Source organism: Triturus cristatus, chromosome 6, assembly GCF_964204655.1.
Source record: "Triturus cristatus chromosome 6, aTriCri1.1, whole genome shotgun sequence".
In the NCBI taxonomy this organism is placed as follows: domain Eukaryota; kingdom Metazoa; phylum Chordata; class Amphibia; order Caudata; family Salamandridae; genus Triturus; species Triturus cristatus.
In genome coordinates this window covers 1,333,630,990-1,333,644,154 of record NC_140589.1, presented here as the reverse complement: position 1 = coordinate 1,333,644,154, position 13,165 = coordinate 1,333,630,990, and the positions used below count along the sequence as shown (strand labels likewise).

The 13,165-nt window shown below is 41.7% G+C and overlaps 1 protein-coding gene across 2 annotated transcripts in view; it reads left to right on the top strand.

Moving 5' to 3' along the window:
* The window catches only part of CHRM3 (cholinergic receptor muscarinic 3), a 2,422,098-nt gene that overhangs the window by 1,470,846 nt on the left and 938,087 nt on the right, over positions 1-13,165 (top strand). For both annotated transcript variants that reach the window (XM_085612342.1, XM_085612343.1), the window contains one exon: positions 11,882-11,970. The gene's annotated coding sequence lies outside the window, so the exon portion shown is untranslated. The remainder of the gene's footprint in view (positions 1-11,881; positions 11,971-13,165) is intronic.

Sequence of the window (13,165 nt, the reverse complement as noted above, 5' to 3'; positions counted from 1 at the left end):
CCTGGGTGTCGTGGGCTTTAATGCATGCAAGGGAAATGGACCCCATACCGCTGATTTTGTTGTAAAATGAGATAATAATATGAATTCTGCGGACCCTCAGATGCCCCGGGTTCCTGTACCTGTGCCAGGAATGATAGCTACTGCCCTTGATTCCGGTATTTGGAAGGCACACATGGGGGCATATTTACAAGGGCATTGCGCCACTGGAGCGTCATTGCTCCATATTTACAATGTGGCGCAAAGGAACTTTGCGTGGCTTAATGCCGCATTGTAAATATCGTATCCTTTGACACAGTTTTCTGCGTCAAAGGGACGTGCAGTGGGTGTTCCTGTGAGCGCACCCACGCAACACCAATTGCTTTTTGAATGTCCTAGATTTATGAGTTTGTGTAATTCTGATGCAGTGCCAAAAACTAAGGGGCAGATCTACAAGAAAGTGCCGCAGCGTGGCACCGCAAGCCCTTTGGCTGTGCCACACTGCGGCACTTTCAAACAACAGGAATGCAACATATTTACAATAATATGTCGCATTTCCGTGCTCTACCCTGCGCTGGTGCACAAACAGCTGCCATGCGCTGGCGCAGGCATCCTTGCACCATGGTGCAAGGATGCATGAGTCATGGGGAGATTGTTTTTGTGCAGGAAGGGGCACCTTCCTGCACAAAAACAATCACTACAGGCATTTTAATCGTTTAATGAGTGCTGTAGAATGCAGAACGCATTGAAAGAGGAAAAAACGAGGAGAAATGAAAACATTTCTCCTCGTTGCGCCTCGCTACCCCTAGGGTGGCGTAGCATTCTAACGCATTTCCAGGTTTACGATTCCTCATGAATCTGCAAATGTGTCAGATTCCATGGGTGTTGCGTGGTAACACCCACAGCAACACCCATGGAACTCACCTTTCATGCAAAGTGTTGGGTGTGAAGGGGCCGTATTTACAAGGACAGGAAAAGTCATGCAAATGTGCAGTATCGCTCCGAAAAAGGGAGCACGTGCATATAGCATCAGTTGGGCAAACTTGTGAGGTACATCGTCAAAACCATACAAAAAAAAGAACAACAAATGTTTGCCCGCCAGGTGACTTGGAGGGAATGAGTGCCACGTCACTAAGGGATTCCCAGGCGGCTTGTCTGGAAGGCAACAGTACGCTACAGGTTTCTATGAAAAGTGAAAGACAGAATCTAAATGTAGAAAAAGATAAAGCAGAGAAGTTGCTCAAAACGAGCACCGCCGCATCCCCCACACCCCATTATGAAGGATTTCCAACGAAAGTTACACGTTTTTTAGTTTCCTCAGCAACTACTAAAAAAGGCGGATGCCAAGCTCATTGTTTTTTTTTTTTGCATATTTGTATAGCGCAAACTCGACCCGAAGATATTGGAGCGCTTTACATGAGAACCAATTACGTTACACAAGGACACTTTCATTTCTTTTTTTTTGGTAGGTATTGTTTTTGTCCCGTTCCATTTGTCCGTCATTATATAATTCATTCATCACGAGTGAGATGCTGGTGCTCATTATACACAATTGTTTCAGTAGTCTGAGAAAAGTTAAAAAAAAAATGTTTTTATTACATTTTTATTTTCAAAAAAGGGATATCACAGTACATCCACAACAACATAAAAATAATCATGTAACATATTGACACTATACATAAATAATCATAATCATAAATTTCCCCTCAAATCCAACAAAAAACACAAAGACACCAAATTATAAAATCAAAACTAAAAAAAAAAACACATTCTTCCTAAGCGTTAATTACAAAGTCGTATTGGAGTAATAGAGCATCTCCCATCTATAGTCGGAGCAAAGTTACGTAGTTTGCTGTGAGCGTTATTCTGTGTGCATATTTTGGACCCCATAATAAGGAAGACCAGCTCATATTTGCACGTCGGATGTTGTGTTAATTGTCTAATTTCACAATTTTCACATCGGCACAAGTACAAAATTTGTGTTCATCATTTCAGCATTCATTGCTAATTAGATCCCATGAGTTTATTTTCAGAAAGAACATGTATACTGTGGTGTCTTTGCTTGTTGATACATTGAACCGTGGTGCTCAGTTTCTCAGTGCTGGCCTCTGACGATCTTGGTTTCCTGTGCTTTGGATGTTTTTGGACAAACACAGATTTCATCCAGGGCTGTTTAGTAAACAGGATAATATGACATCATTGTCACTAGTTCATTTACATGTTATGTATGTGGTGTCAAACGTGGTCACATGCTTTTGGGTGGCAACCTAAAAAACTAAAGTTCTGAAAACTACTGTCATTTAAATGCTTGTGTGTGCTGAGTGGCCACATTTTATGACCTTTACCTCTTACTTTTAACAACACTAATCTACATCTTACATCATCTGACCACAAATTGTTGTGTATATTTTGTTTTCCTACCTGTTATGTGAACCTTTTCACAAGGGAGCCAGGACCAAAATGCTGAGTAAAAACTACTCGCAAATTAACTGTATTTAGTGCATAATGACCCTGTTTGGTAACGCTGTGCCGTTGTAGTCCATGCTATATTAAATTATGTTAAAATGCTGGGGCATTCTATGTTATGTTTAAGGCTCCCAGTGTTCTGTTTCTACTGGTTTTTGCAGATAAATACAGACAAAAATCTATTTATTTTCCTGTCTATATTTATTTTTAAATGCAGAAAATACGGAAATAGGCCATCTTTGGATATTTCTTTCCACTGTCACTCATGAGTGCCAGGTCAGTAGGTGTACAGATTGAGCAGTAGGGGAGATTAAAAAAGACAATAGATTTTCAAATTAAGCTGAATTAAGTGCAGATATACCGTTATTTATGCTTTTCTACAGTGCAAATGTTTTCAGATAATGCTATTGCACTGTATACTGCTGAAACCTTTTGGACAATTACATGCGAGTGCACATTTATCAATTAAAATAAATGTGGGATAGTACCCATTGCTGTTTCATTTATACAGAAAACACAAACTAAAAATGGATAAATACAGAAAAAGTGAGCAAAAAATAAATATGGATAAATACAGACGGAAATGTCGGAAAAGTAAATACCATAAAACCAGGAGCCTAGTTATGTTACACCAGCAGGGCACTACCCATGCTTTTAGCAACAGTGGTGCCCTGCCACTTTAGAGGTGTGACATGGTGCCCATGGTCTCAGCCCACATTGCACTGCATTTCATTTAGCAGTCGTCATGAAAACATAAAGTTAGTTTTTTCATGGTCACTGCCAGGATGCATGTCAGCCATCCCAGCCTCCCGTGGCTCTGCATCTATTGACAGGAGTAAAAAGAGGGTGCCTGACATGGCTGAGCCAACAGAATACATTTAAAGAACAAGACACTCTGCAGATGGATATCTGGATTGCACATGTGGGAGGGCCTACATTAGCTATGTCATCTCACACAGGTGCAATTCAGTTAATTATCAGTGATACTCAGACAGCACTGCATATTTGCTAAAATGGGGTTGTCACTGCACTAACCTTTGCATTCTGCTATCCAATGAGAATCCACACAGTGCCGCGGGTGGGATCCTATGCCACACCCAGCTTTTGATAGGGCTGAGCATCCATCTCTATTAGAAGCTGGCACAGACTTGGAGGGGATCTTCCTCTAATTAATCCTGTCCCTGTGTCCCTGTCTGGATCCTTGTTCAATGCATGGGACTCCTGGCTTGTTGGTTCCTATTTCCAGCAGCCCCAGATTCCTGTCATATTGCTGCCCTAGGGGGGTGGATAGCACCCCGTACATAAGGAGTCGCCAGAAAAGGAAGCAGGGTAAGTAAAATAATTACTGTTTCCCAGCATGTGTGAGAATATGTGAAAGTGTGTATGAGTGGTTAGAAGAGAGTGAGTGAATGTGAATGCATGTAGGTGACTGAGTGTATGCATGAGCAAGTGAAAGTGTGTGAGTGAGATTGAAAGCATGAGTGTGAGTGAGGAAGTGATAATGGGTAAGGGTAAGTGAGATTGTGTGAGTGTGACTGTGTGTGTCAGTGTGTGTGTGTGTGAAAGTGAGTGCATGTGAGTGAGTGAGATTGAGTGTAATGAAAGTGAGTGTGAGTGAGAGTGTGAATGTGTGTGTATGTTTCAGTAATTGGATGTGAGTGAGAGGTGTTTTAACTCACATTGGGGTTGTAAGCATAGTTCTAAGGTTGTGTTGTAGCCATTGTGCCCATTTCAAGAATGCAAATTGTGTATTTTACCAGACTACGAAGGGCTTTCCATAGGGCCTGTCAGAAGTGTGTTTTCAGTGGCAAATGCATACTCAAAAACCTCTTGACTTAAAATTGCAAGTGATGTGAAGTCTTTAAGAGGGTATCCCTTCAAGGTCAATAGAACAAAAACACAATTTAGGGTGTTGAAGGTTTAAAAAGGGGATGATGGATTGGGATGTGGCCTGAGTGCCAGTGGCTGAGATTCATTCAAGAAATCCATCCATCACCTTGTTTTTGATGCCCTAAGTGTAGTGGATATGTCCAGACATGGGTCAAGTGCTCACTGTGCCAATGGAGCTAAGCTATACTTGGCAGAAGAGCCCTAACAACGGCAAAACTGGTCATGGGTTCCTTGTATTCCACTTAATGGAGGACTTGGCCTGGCCGTTCGGGCATGGAATTAGAGGTGATGTCCATTATCACATGAATGAGGATAGAAAAAAGTCCACAGGTGTAGTGTGTTGAATTACTTCAAGCCCGCATACCATACAGTACTCTGTCACAATGTTTGGATGATGTCATCAAGAATGTCAATTGAGAATTGAGATGTCATCAGTGAAGTCCTTTAACATGTCATCAGTGATGTAATATGTGATAAACAGGTCATAAACAGTGAACGGCGGGGGCGCAAGTTATGATTAGATCATCAAACTTTAACTTGTGAATTTCAGAATTTCTGTTTTTTTTTTGTTTCTTAAACTTTAGGCATTATTTCAAATATATATATATATTATGTGATCAAGCCCACTTGCTGGGCGAAACGCGTCATGACGCCATGTCGAAGCGTCTATTTACTTGACCAATAAAATAAAGAAAACCCCGCACCTGGAGTCCATGTCCCGATCTTTGTTTCGAATTTGGAAGAAACGACAGTGGGAACTCTGGTGTTTGCTCATATATATATATATATACATATATATATATATATATTATCGACTGACAGTCGCCAGTAGATAGTTATAGTTAGGACCGAGTTCCCATAGGAAATCTGAAAATTCTATTTTGAATAACTTTGGTGCTGGTTGACGAATCCTCGCGAAATTGTCAAAACTAATGGGGCGCTCCGCTCAGCTCCTACCCTGAAAGTCTCGGGGTGATTCGTCAAGCGGGGGCTGAGAAAAAAGGGGGTCCCAAAACGCGTTTTCCCCATGCATTTTCCCATAGGACCTTTAGTCGAAGGTACAGCCCGAACGGCTGAACAGAATTACTTGAAATTTGGCAAAGAGGTAGTCCTCAGGTCAGGCATGTGCCTTTTGCATATATGGTGTCAATCTGTTCAGTAGTTCCTGAGAAAATTGCAGTTAAAAGTACATAAATATCTATATGCGCGCACCGTGCGCGCACGGTGCGTGCACCATAACGTGCGCGAGCGTAATTCTGATTGGTGGTTACATGTCAGTCAACATTCGAATCAGTCGAAATCAGGAAGTGTCGGCCGCCATTTTGTGTGTGACAGTGAAAAAGAAAGGTGGAGAACGTGAAAAGGGGACAGGGTAGAGAGTTCCTGACCCCCTAGCCTTTGTCAGGGGGTCCCTGAAGGACCCCGAAGGGTGAAAAAAACATTTTATTCTTTTTTCAAAAAATCGCGGGGTGTGTGCACGGTGAAAAACCCTTAAAAAAAAAAAAACATTTTAAACGAGCCATTCCATATTGCAGGATACAGTCAATCTATAACTATATACATAGGTAGTTTATTGTAAAATAAATATATAAAAAATATAATAATACATACATAAATTAGCATTTAAAAAACCTTACAAGTTCACTTAAAAACCATAGGTTTCACATACGTTATAGTTAGGAATTAGCATTTAAAAAACCTTGCAAATTCACTTAAAAAACCATAGGTTTCACACATGTTATAGTTAGCTGGACATTTCACTCGTAAAAAACCATTGAAATTCCCCCGTTATAGTTAGTTCAGATAACTATAACTCGCGCGACCGCCACTCTATCACAAGGATGATGTCATCAGTGATGTCATGAGTGATGTCACTGACCATGTCATGAATGATGTAATATGTGACGTCATCAGCAGTGGATTGCGGGTGCGCGAGTTATAGTTATCTGAACTAACTAACTATAACGGGGGAATTTCAATGGTTTTTTACGAGTGAAATCTCCAGCTAAATATAACATGTGTGAAACCTATGTTTTTTTAAGTGAATATATATATATATATACATACATATTGATGTAGATATGAATGCATGTATAGATGTATATTTAAAACATTACTGACTGAGAATGTGCTGCATAATATACACTCTTTGTTGTATAATTTAGATAACTTTGCCATATTATTATTCCCTCCATGCCACATAATCCTAGCAGCCATGATAATGTTAAAGCTCTTCAAAGTGGTTTGATGGCTGTCATTATGATAATGATATCCTGAAATATTTCCCGTATTTCACAGTTAACTGTGAAATATGTTTTTTTTATATAATTACATTTTGTACAATAAAAGAGACAACAACAAAGCATTACAAAAAAGTATACTTTTGCATTAGATTGATCCTTTAAAATGTATTTCAGATTGGTGAGGGGTTGATAACTTATGATGGCGTCCTATAAAAAGCATTTCTTTTTGAAACTCAAGCTCAAGCACAAAGCCAGGACTATGGGTAGAGATTTATGCTAAACCTGGGCCAGAAAGTAGATTTTAATTCAGTTTGCTTTCAGTTTTTTATTTATGGTAATTCCATTTAGCATTATACAAAAACTAGAAAAAGTAAAATTGTATGTCTGTATGGTTGTTTTTCCCCTTAACTAAAATTTTATGAAACTTCACTGAGATGCTATTTTCTTCTCTTGGTACCTTGGACAGCTCATAAACCAGCAGTCCTAGCTTAGAAAAATATTCAAGGGAAAACTAAATATCTGGAGTTGTAGCAAGCCGACTTGTGATTGAAAAACTTGAAAAAGGGCCTGAGTGGCCCAAACCGCTAGTCTGTAGCCTTTACCACAGGCCGTTGGCTTACAAACCTTGCTTGGTGTTGAAGCAGCCATACCTCCCACATCATAAAATAGTGGGTGGAGAAGTTTGAAAATGTATGGATGCTCTCTTTCCCTTCCCTGGCCTTAGTGTAGGTGTCAGAGATGCTGTGTCCGAGACTGCCAAGCCCCTCCACTTTGCTAGCAGCATGTCTTTACCCAAGAGTCAGGTAACAGTTTCTGTGTGATGGCCTACCTACCCATCCACAGAACGAGTGCAGAATGCAGTTGCCGCAGTCCACCACCTTCAACTACTTGTGTATTTTAGGTAATTCGGCCAAGTTATAGATACTGCTTGATCAGACAGTGTGGTTGTCTAGAAGGGCTCAGAGGGTCAGATCATATGTTTGCTGAACTGATACTGAGGCAAAGAAATATCATTTACGTTTCTGTTTGTTAGCCAATATCGTTCCACTATCCTGTATGTTTTCATTGAAACCAGTCTAATCGTATGTACTAGTACAGGTTTTTGATTTTAAAAAGACCATAATAATTATATTCCAAGGGGCCGATTCTGATCCGGGTCGGAAAGCACTCCGAACGAGCCGGATCCGGAGTGTTTTCCGACCGAGCCGGAGTCCTGCAGTCTGACCGAGCGAGTACGATGCGGCCATATGTTGCCGGACTCGGTTTGGTCGGACTCCCATAGAAGTCAATAGGATCCGATTGTACGACGCGTATATAGGCTCCCATTGACTGAATGGGTACGTCGTGGACAAGTGCGCCCCCTACAGTGAGTATGCATCGGTGCCATCCGCACATTACATGCCTGTGTTGGGGAGACCCATGGATCTCCCCTTGTGTCCGAGTCATAGGGCTGCGGGTGACAGGGGGTCCGACACGAACCCCCAAAGGTAACCACCCGGACGATTTGCGAGCCGGACACTCCGGCTCGCACAGGCTGTCCGACGCGTGCATCATACTGGCTCGGTCGTGAATCGCATCCATTGCACGCCACGGTTAGCTTACGACCGAGACGTACGGAGCGGTTCGGACCCGGAAACGAGTCGGTCGGTGAATTGCATGTAACTCGCATCGTACTTGCTCGCTCGTACAGCTGTACGAGTCGGGCGGAAAACACGCGTACGGCTTGTAGTTTTTCCGGCCGGATCGGCCCCCTAGTGTGAATTCTTGAGTGTGCCTATTCATGATGAAAAGGTATTTGGAGCCCACTAATAACAGATATTCCTGAGAGTCTCTTAAGACTATCCGTTGCCCAATACACACCTTCATCAGGTAAAACTCAATGTGTTGCATGGGTTGCTGTCCACTGGGTTCTCCCATCTGATGATGATCTATTAAGTACAGGGTCTAAAGAATCCAAATCACAGGCTGTAGTCTGAAGAGTTTCCAGAATATGTATCAGAAGTCCACGGCCAGCATTATCGAAGGTCAAGGTGCCAAATATCAAGCCTGTCTAGTATTGATGTTAGCTCATCCACCACCACTCACTACCTTTATTTCACATTTTCAGGTTCTTTTTAATCCTTGATTTTTTCTTTGTCACTCTGTTTCTGTCTTTCTCTTCATCCTTCTTTCCCCCTTTTGTTTTCTTCACTCTCTTCCTCTAGGTGAAATTTAGATCGGGATAAATAGTTACCGGTCCCCAAAATGCTTGCTGCTGGCACCACCTACAACCACTGTCTCAAATTAGGCACTTGTAATAGACACCAGTGTACAACCAGCCATGCTATAAGCACTGAGTAGACCAGTGACGACTGGTAGAGAGTAGTCAAAAGTAATGGGATATGAGGTGTACCCACAAGAGGGTCTGACCTGAACTTTCGGTGTGCGGTTGAAATTAGGTAACGAAAGACAGAGAGTAGTGAGTGCCATAAGTCTTCTGTGGAATAAATGCATCTGGGCTACTGAAACAGCTAATGTAAGGGTCAAGCAAGGAAGAAGGTAATTGTCCTATCACAACACACAACCTGGGCCTATCAGGAACAAACAAAGAAGATGCTTTTAACCATCTGACCTTTACCTGAATGTCCAGGCTGTAGGGACCAGTAAAGAGTGAAAGAGGAGCAAATTAGGGAGTGGCTCTCTAAAGATGGCACCTGGCAGACAGTGGTGGCTCGCCGTGGAAGTGCTGTGGGGCGGTGAGGTGGGGGAGGGGCAGGGTGGGGGGTAGTAAACTCCGGCATACGGCGTAATGGAGTTCAGTAAATGAATAAATAAATAAAACATTTTACGTTGCGCACGCTGCATCGCCAAGTATTAGACCAGGGTTACTCATAGTATGGCCCGCGGGCCGCTGGCGGCCCGCCTGGCCTTCATTGGCGGCCCGCGGACCTTGTTTGATTACATGCCGCAGTTCCTTCCTTGGAGTAAACAGGGAAGATGGCCGCAGGAGCAAACGTTGTGAATACGCTTGAATACGTATTCACAACGTTTCCTCCTGCATCCATCGTCTCTGCTTACTGCTTGCCTCTGATTGGCCTGCCTGCCTCCGAGTCACACACGGAACCGGTGAGTTAGTGCAACGAAGAGACCTCAGAGCGAGGCTAGGAACGCACTGCCATTGAAAGTGAGAGAGGCGTGTAGTCCGGAAGGGGCGGAGCTAAAAGGATTCCTCGTAGTCGCCTGGAAGAGTGCCTGATGAGAGGTGCGTGTGGATGGGGGCTGTTGGGGTTAAAGATGTTTATGGAGCGGTAAAAAGAGGCTGGGTTAAAACCCGAGCTTCGTCAAATCCGAGTAGACGCTGGAGCGCAGCCTCTTCTCTCCTGAAACTGAGTTGCTTTCAAAGTAGAGTTGGCATCTCTCAGTCAATTCATCCCCATTTGGAGGTTGTCACCTACTCATTGGACTCGGTGGCATACCTCAAATAATCAAAATGACCCCTTACACCTCCCCTACACGGGGGCATCTCCCTGTAAAATGCTTATTCTCCAGTGATTTCAACGGCATAACACCCCCAAACTGCTCAATGTCACCCTCGTCGCAGATTCAGCATGTTTCTTGTGCAGTTCATGCCTTCAAATAAAAATGTATTATCAAAATGTGCTCTTTGTAGTTGCATCTGATTGTGAAATACAGCATTGTCTAATGTTTTGAAAGGTTTTTTTTTACTCTAGCTCCGCCCCCCACTGATCCCGCCCCCACTGACTCCAAACCAACCAGTGCGGCCCTCGGCCACTAACCACACTGTAATTTTGGCCCCCGACAGAAAGTTTGTGAGTACCCCTGTATTAGACCAAAAGTGGTGGGATTGTAAATATTTTCTCAAGGCGAGCAGAGTGTTGAGATGTTAGGTCAGACTAGAGTGAGTTCCATAATGATGTAACCAACACAGAAAGCATGAGTATTTGTGCTTGACAGCATGTGAACTCTGGGACTCCGAGGTAAAGAGAGTTGTTTCTTTTGAGTCATGTTTGCCCTCAGAGTTAATGACCACATGAGTCAGGTAGCGAGGATTCTTTGGTGAATTGATTTGAAAGAAATGCACAAAATCCTGCAGGGGTGGCCAATAGTGTTAAGATTAGGGCCAGTACTTCACACTTTCTGTAGATATGTAATATTAAAAAATATGCTCTTCACTTCCAGCCCCCGTGTTTACATTGCAAGTGAAAGTGGAATCATCATACCTACATTGGACAGGACTGTGAGGACACTCGAATATCAGTGCTTATTTTCTTCTCCGAATTATTTCATCTGGAAAATCTGATTATTTTAGGTATAACACGTTTGTGGCAAGATCCAGAGGCAAGAGAATGCAAACAAAAGGCCATTCTTAAAATGTGCTTTTGCATCATTGTCCATCCACAGAACCAGCCGTCAACATTGAGACCGCCATTTTGGGAACCAGCAAGTTATCAAATAAAAACTGTTCAATGTAAAGAACAGTACATAAATTGGCTTAGTCTGCCCCATTCATGAGCACTTGAGTTTATGTTTGGATCATTACCATTAAATGGCTTTACCAGAAGATAGAGAAGAAGAAATTGCCCTTATTGTTTGTGTGATAGAAGGATCACCGAAAATAAAGTCTATTTCTGATATTGTACTGGAAAACATATACAATAAAGCATGTTTTACGGTTGCAAACGGAGCAATGTTTAAATGAGGGTGTATATTTGATATCAATTTAGGTTGTAAATTTCTTTATTCTGTGTTGATTAATTCTGAATGGAATTTTGAATTCTGAACAAATCTATCTATGTTAGAAGTGTGTACGTTTATATTAATGAATTCCGATTTGAATAGAGACATCTCCAAAATCTTCTTATGATGAACAACAATCTTAAAATAACGCTATTTTGTTAGAATAACCTGGTTGGACACTGCGTTTTGTCTCCTTTTTCTGCATCTGCCCACACTTATCCTCTACCCTGTCTTCTTTTTCTTGCCCATGCTGATAAAATACGATGACCTACACCATGAAAACCTTGAATACAAACTCCAATATACATTATGTTAGTTGGTATATGGAAATTAGAATTGCCTCTGTATGCTTGTGATGTAAAAATTGAATTATCAAACAAAAAACAAATAAATGCTAAATAATAATTTGTTACAAGTTTCTTTTGGAACAAAAACGTTACCATGTTTGATGTCTAAGAAAAGTTTTTAAATGTGAATTGATAAAAGATACATTTTATAAACAAGTTTGGTATAATGTGAATGGAAGTAAAGTATATTTTGTATGAAATATATACTTTTCTTTATTGTAGATTCACATTCAAATGACGTTGGACCGCCCACTGAATATTAACTGTTTGATTCTGTATGGACTTCCTTATCTAACCACAGGCAATGCATGGTGAGTAAATATCCTTTAAACAGAATTTTTTAATTTGGTTGCATCCAAAATATAAAATAATAATTCACATTGATTTCTTTCAAAAACGTTCTAACAGAGCTTTTTAATGAATCTAAATGCACTCTATGGTGTTTGTTCTTTAAACCAAGGATGAAGGTAAGATAGGAAACTAGTCTTTGAATAGCAAGGCTTCATTTCATGAAACACATTTGAGGCTCCATGTGTTTCATACTCTTTCTTTTTGATGCTTCTAAAAACCCCACAGGATTTACTTAATTTGCATTAACTTTCACTACCTGCACCTTCGGTATATTTTCTTATAACTCCATTTACTAACTTTGGCATTTGGTATATTTTTGCATTTAGTTTTCTGGATGCCTGTAGAATTAATTGGCAACCCCCATTTCTATCCTTGGTACCAGCCTATTCTCATCACTCTATGCGTTCTCTACCATTTGCCTCCTTTGTTAACTCACACTTTTCCTATGTTTGTACATGCCACTTCCTCTATCGTGTTTAGTCTTCTGGTGCCACTTCCTGTGCACCATGTTGATGCACTTTCTCGGAATTTAACCTCTTCCGCTCCTTACTACCAGCTTGCCATATATTTACTCTTCCTAAACTGTGTGAAGTTGTAACAATAAAGGAGGGAAGCATGATCAGCCTCTTGTGCGGAAAGCCTCCTGCACTGTCTAGTGCAAATGGCCAAAGCAAACACAAGAAGATGATGGACGGAGCGCTGAAACTTTTCAGACACTCACCCCAAGTCAAAAATCTGGGTTAAATACATCATCGTTCTTGAGCTCACTTCACCACCCCAGTTCAGAACCAGCCAGATACAAATCAGGCTTGACCCTGTGCCCCATGGGAAGAGTCCAGCCAGAACTGCCAAGCCAGGACTTCCCTGGACCAGAAACAAGCATCCTGGGACTGGTTTAGGGGTTTGACCCCTCATCAGCCAGGCTAGTTTGACTCCAGTGGCAAAGTGCGCAAGGGACCTATGCAAATGGCCACTAGAGAAGGCCCTCAACACTATAGAAGACTTAAAAACAGCCTGTCACATAGACATTGGAGATATTCTCAGTGCCCAGAGTAAGAAGCTCTATACACTATGACAGGACTCTGCAAATGTTCTCAAAGCACCAGACACTTAACAGACTCATTGTTTGACCCTGGTTGTGAAAAAATGGGGTGT